At 38.4% G+C, this 6,000-nt stretch overlaps 1 protein-coding gene across 3 annotated transcripts in view; it reads right to left on the bottom strand.

The window, feature by feature from the left end:
• The window catches only part of Dpp10 (dipeptidyl peptidase like 10), a 1,582,239-nt gene that overhangs the window by 736,673 nt on the left and 839,566 nt on the right, over positions 1–6,000 (bottom strand). The gene's annotated exons all lie outside the window — the stretch shown is intronic.

Genomic DNA, 6,000 nt, shown 5'->3' with positions numbered 1-6,000 from the left:
GGGAGGGAGGGAGGGAGGGAGGGAGGGAGGGAGGGAGAGAGGGAGAAAACACAGAGATGGAACTATCTCAAGAGATCTAAAGGTCTAGAAGCCTGGCAATACCAAGGGTAAACATTTCTCTTGCTTGCCTGTTCACAAGCCATAAGGGCACTCTATTCTGCTTTCTCCTCGCACCTTTCCTTTCAAATCTATACTGTGGTTTTTAGAGGGGCTGTGGATTGCACCATGAGTAGGAGACGATGGCTTCAACCTGAAATCTGTTTAAACTCTGCTCTCCACCCTTCCTCTCGTCATCTCATCTCCCTGCCTCCAAATAACCAAATCTAAAACACCCATTTAGTGTTTTGCTTTTCTGTTTGTACAAAAGTGTTCTGTTCTTATCACTTGAATAACATATTACCTGAAGACTTGTTGGAAATTATTAATATTTTTACTTTTCCAGATAAACAATGTCATGGAAAGTATAAGGTCACTTTATTATGCATAAGACATGATAAAAAGTACTTTGAATGATAATTCCTGAGAAGAATAATTCAAAATAAAAAATCACCAGTCTTTCATAAAGGTGGACTATTTGGAGTGGCAATGGATGTTAGATTTCCTACTGTATAAAAAGTTCTGAGACTTCAGGACAGCTCGACAGGAGATGAATATATGACAGATCTCTGTCTCAATGACCTTCTTTCCTCGAACCGTATTACTTGTCTCTGTTTGAACCTAGGACGGATAATCACTCCTTAGGTATGTGCGGATTATTGTGTCTTAGGTATATAAAAATACCTACCATTGAGGAGGGAGGTGTATTTAAATGCTTTAGAGAGCATATGATTTCTACTTTAGAAAAAGAAGTGAACTCAGTTGACTTCATGAGCCACCAGGTAAAGTACTTGCATGCCAGCATGAGGACCCCAGTCCAGGTCCCCAGTAACCACATGATGAGTGTGATGTGCTGCCTCTGTAGCACAGCTCTGGAGAAGCAGAGGCAGGTGGACATCGGGGGCTCCATGGTCAGATAGATTACAGAGAATATCAAGGACTTTGAGGGACTTCAAACAAGATGGGAAAGAAATGGGCAGATGTATCTGATTTTGACCTCTGGCTTCCACATACACATACTCAGGTGAAATTACTCTCAACATGGACGTCTACATATATCTAGACAACACCTATCTAACATCTCAAATGCACACACACACATACACATACATACACAAACACGTATACACACACACACACACACACACACACTATACAAACACATTGATGATTGCCAAAAACTATGGAAATCTGGCCAATGAAAACGTGAAAGCGAGGCTAGACAAACTGCTCAATAGTTAAGAACATTTGCCATTTCTGCAAAGGAATTAAGTTTAGCTCCCAGCATTCATGGCCTTGCACAGTCACTTGTAACTCTAGCTTCAGAGCATCTGACCCCCTTTTCTGATCTCTGAAGATACTGCATTCACATGTACATAGCCACACACAGATGAACACACACACACACACACACTTTAAAATAATAAAATGAATCTTTAAAGTAATTTGAAACATTACTGTGCTGTGGATAAAAATATAGTACACAGACTTGATTAACATCTTTAAAATGTCATTCATCAAGAAGGAAAGCACAAGGGAGTAATATCTTTAGAAGAATATCAGTATATGATGTGTTGTATATATGTGTTGTGCTGGAAGAATTCGGGCGAGAAATGTTTCTGATTATGCTTGCTAACCCTCCTGACACCAGTGATGCCAGAGACATCTCCTGGGATATTGCAGACTTCCATACTATAACCTCTCAAAGGAGACTGAAATCTCACCCCAAGGAATGTTTCTTTTAAAATAGCTCACTATACATTTTCTGTGTGTGTGTGTGTGTGTGTGTGTGTGTGTGTGTGTAAGTGTATGCCTCTTGAGAATTACACACATATGTATAACACATTTTGATGATATTACCAAACTTTTTTCTTCCTCCAACAAGCATGCCTCCTCCCTTCTTGTCATCTTTATAAATGACCCACTGAGTCCACTCAGGGTTATCTATAACTGCATGTGTATGAGGCTATTTATTGGATCTTGGACAACAGACCAGTGACTACACCACTGAAGAAAAATGACTCAGTCCTCTGGCACCTGATGGCTTCTTGGGGACAGAGAGTCACTTTTCTTTAGAAGGGCACCATTGATAGTTTTGCCATGCCAATGAACCTGCAGACGACCCAAAGGCTATGTACAAAGAAGGGGTTCTAATAGGAATTAATGGGTTCAGGAAATAAATGAATTCTAAAAATTACAAAGTGAAGACATGAAGTTGGGAGGAATGTGGTATGGGGTCTCTGAGCAGAGTGAAAGAGGGGAAGTGAAGGGTGGATATGATCAAATACATTGTGTGAATATATGAAAATTTCAAAGAATAAGTAGAAAGGAAAGTGGACCCCCTTCTCCTTAGAAGCAGTTAATGGCCAACAGTTCTTCAGTGAAGGATGGGTAGAACCTCGTGCCCCCGCCCTTATCCAGTGTAATATTGATGGTGCTCAATATTGTGCAGTTCCTTTGAAGACATCAGTTTCAAGTTCTGGAGTACATAGCTGTGTCCCTAGGATATAGTTCTATAAATCACATCACTTCCTCAAACATCTTTTTCTCAGACTGGTTATCTAACTAAGTGAACTGCACTGGAAACTCTATGCAGTGTATTTGATACCTAATTAAACTGTTAGGGAATTAACCTGTGTTTATTTTCAGCTTGGTCTATTACAGGATGGTGTGGCCAAATGAGTTTTGATTGACTGGATTCTGAGATGCAACAGAAATACTTTGAAACCTGAATGCCTTGAAGTCATATGATACTTATACACACAGACTTATTGAATCTTAAAAATGTCCACTGAGAGTTTATGAAATATATCGTGTCTGTTAGAGGTGACTTATGATCCTCTTTTTATTATTTAGATTTTTATTGGGCTCTTATTCCCAGTTCACACATTAATGAGAGTATTGACTATGAGGCATGCATTCTTAAAAGTCACTCTTCTTTTCCATATTATTTCATTTAATCAGTGAAGGAAGCATGCAGAGTTCTAACAGTCTCCTTCATTCACAAAAGAAATGAAGATACAAATCATCCTGCCTGTCCTAAGCTGTGTTTGTGTTGTTGTGATAAGACAGAATGACAGAAAACAACTGCAGCAAAAGGTTTATTTTGCCTCATAATTGTAGGTTAGAATGCATCACTGCAGGGAAGTGAAGGAAACAGGAGTTTGAAGCAGGTAGGCACATCCCATCATCCAGAGTGAAGAGCAGAGAGGATGAATGCATGCAGGCCTAGTACTCAGCTGGCTTTCTCTACTCATATAGAGTCGGAGCCTAAGACCAGGGGTTGACACCTCCCAATTTCAGGTGGGTCTTCCTACATCAATGAGGGACAGCAAGGCAATTGCTGTAGATACTCTCATAGGCCAAACAGGTCTGGGAAATCCTTCATTAAGACTCTCTTCCCTAGTGAATCTAGCCTGAAATTCACTTGAAAATTCAAGTTGAAAATTACTTGTAGATCCATACATCACTTTGAACTTAGGATTTCTAGCAAATACTCGGAGACAAAAGTTAGTAAATATTTATGGTTGGTGGTGCAAAATTCTCAGTTATAGTCATGATAATTAGTGTCTATATGCAGCATGATACATGCTAAATACATGAAATAATCTTTTGCATACTAAGGCTTAAAATGTTTACAACAATAACTAACTCAAGATAGTGAATTTTAGAAATGGCTTCATTTCCCCCCTCAGTTTGGAAGATATTTAGCGTAAACATTTTTTCAGTGAAATAAGCATAAGATAATTTAGCATTAATATTTAACAACACAATTTCCTTTAATGTGTTTTTATATAATTTAATTTTTTAAATGTGTCATTTTCTCATCCCTTGAAATAAATAAATAGATATAAAAACATAATTCTCAGCAAGATGTTTTTATGGTATATTCTTACAGTAGATAAAATGGATTGTGTATAAAATATTTATGTTGTAAATTTTATTAGTTTATGGTTGTATATTTAAGTGAATAAAATAAGAAGTTAAGAGAGAGTATAATGCCAGGTATGTTGGTCACAACTGTTACCTCAGCCCTGAGGAGGGAAGATCATGAAGTAGGGGTCTTTCTTGATACACGGGGAGTTCAAGCTAACCCCGGGACACAGAGCAAGACCTTATTTCAGAAGTCCCAAAAGTAGGGGGCTATGGCGATGGTAAAGCAGTCAGTAAACTACTTGATGTCCAAGAGCGAGAACCCTAGTTGGGATCCTCAGCCTACACATGAGATCCAGGAGCAGAAACTCTGGGAAAGAGAGGACAGGTAGATGTGTTGGGCTTGATGTTCAGCTAATCTAGCTAACCAGTTTCAGTTTCAGGGTCAGTGAGATGTTCTGCCTTCAAATCCTAAGGTGGAGAACAATAGAGGAAGATGATGAACATTGACACCTTACATACATAAAGGCACAAAGACACACATGCACACACACACACACACACACACACACCAAAGGAAAAAAAGGCAAAGGATAGAAACTTTATATCTATTCCAAATCATAGCAGGATCCTTATTCAACCATAATAATATTTTCTAACCAAATCATATGGAACTATCACTATAAATTACAAGGTATGTTTTACATTGGCTAGAAGAAAAGCAATGTTTTCCCTATATTGTTTGTTTGTATTGGGGGGGAGGGTCACATGGGCTTGTTGTTGTGTTGTGTTTGCTTTTCAAGCTCTTACTCTGCACCCAAGGCTGGCCTGAAATTCTGATTGTCCTGTTTGGCCCCCAGCACTGTTTACAGACATGCTTTCAAATAAGCTTTTCAGAATTATTTCCAAAGTGTTTCATGACTCTACGCTAAAAGGAATAATTTTTAGCTAAATTTTGACATGTTTATATGTGAGCAGAAGAAACATGGACAATGTTTTTACAATGTTGTCGTTAGTTTACATTTCAATATTGTTAGCAATAGCTAGACAAAGCTGCAGTAAAAACAGTGAATGATAACTCCCTATCAAGTTGTTTTCAATTAGGTTACTTACGGTCCAGAGTAGAATGCCTCTATTTGCCTAATTCTTTTCATACATGACTACCGTCATCATCATAACTTGACCATGAGTTAGTTATCAGGAGACCTGCAGGTGTCAGTTGTGATAAAATTGGACTTCTAGCAAAAGTGCAATTTTAAAAGAAAAATGCATGTCAATTTTTATCATTGGTGTCAAATAGTTGCTTTAAAAAGTAACATTGACTTAGATTTCAGAAAGTGAGATTGTTCTTTTGCTTTATTTGGGTCTTCTGTGTACCAACAGTTGTTTTGTTTTTGTTTCGTCTTTTGGTGTTGAGAAGATAGTCAAGCATTTAGGTGTATCTGTCCCCATTGGCGTCAGCAGAAGGGTGCCACCTGGTGGAATGAGAACAAATTCAAAACCTTGCCTTGCTCTTCAGAGATAAGAACTCTGTTCACAGACCTTGAGACCAGAAATGAGCAATAGAAACTTTCTAAAAGCTTCTTAATATATCTATGATGGCTTATTCTATTTGTTTCATAGCATCTAGCTTATCTGAGGAATGCCTGGTTAGCTTTAACATCCCCAAAGGCAGCATTTACATATGTCCCTGATGCTTTAAAGAGATCTACATCAATTAACCTTTCTGTGCACATATGTGCAAAGCAAAGCTTGTAATCATCTTGCCTACTTCTCATAAAAACGTGTTGCTGTGGTTGTGTAGTTAGGAGATGGGACTTTTGATTTAAATGAGCCAAGTTTATCACTTCGCCAATTCTGGATACAAATTGGCTTAAGTGCCTTAACTTTTTCGAGGGGACATTATATGTCAGCCTTAAAGTGGAAATAGCAACAGACGGGACCTCAGCATGCTGCTTTGAGAGTCTAATAGGAAACTGTGTCTGATAAATATCTCCTGGTCAACTTAAGCACATCAGAGCACACACAGCA

The sequence above is a fragment of the Microtus ochrogaster genome, chromosome 6 (assembly GCF_000317375.1).
Source record: "Microtus ochrogaster isolate Prairie Vole_2 chromosome 6, MicOch1.0, whole genome shotgun sequence".
Classification (NCBI taxonomy): Eukaryota; Metazoa; Chordata; class Mammalia; order Rodentia; family Cricetidae; genus Microtus; species Microtus ochrogaster.
This window is presented reverse-complemented; position numbering and strand designations above follow the sequence as displayed.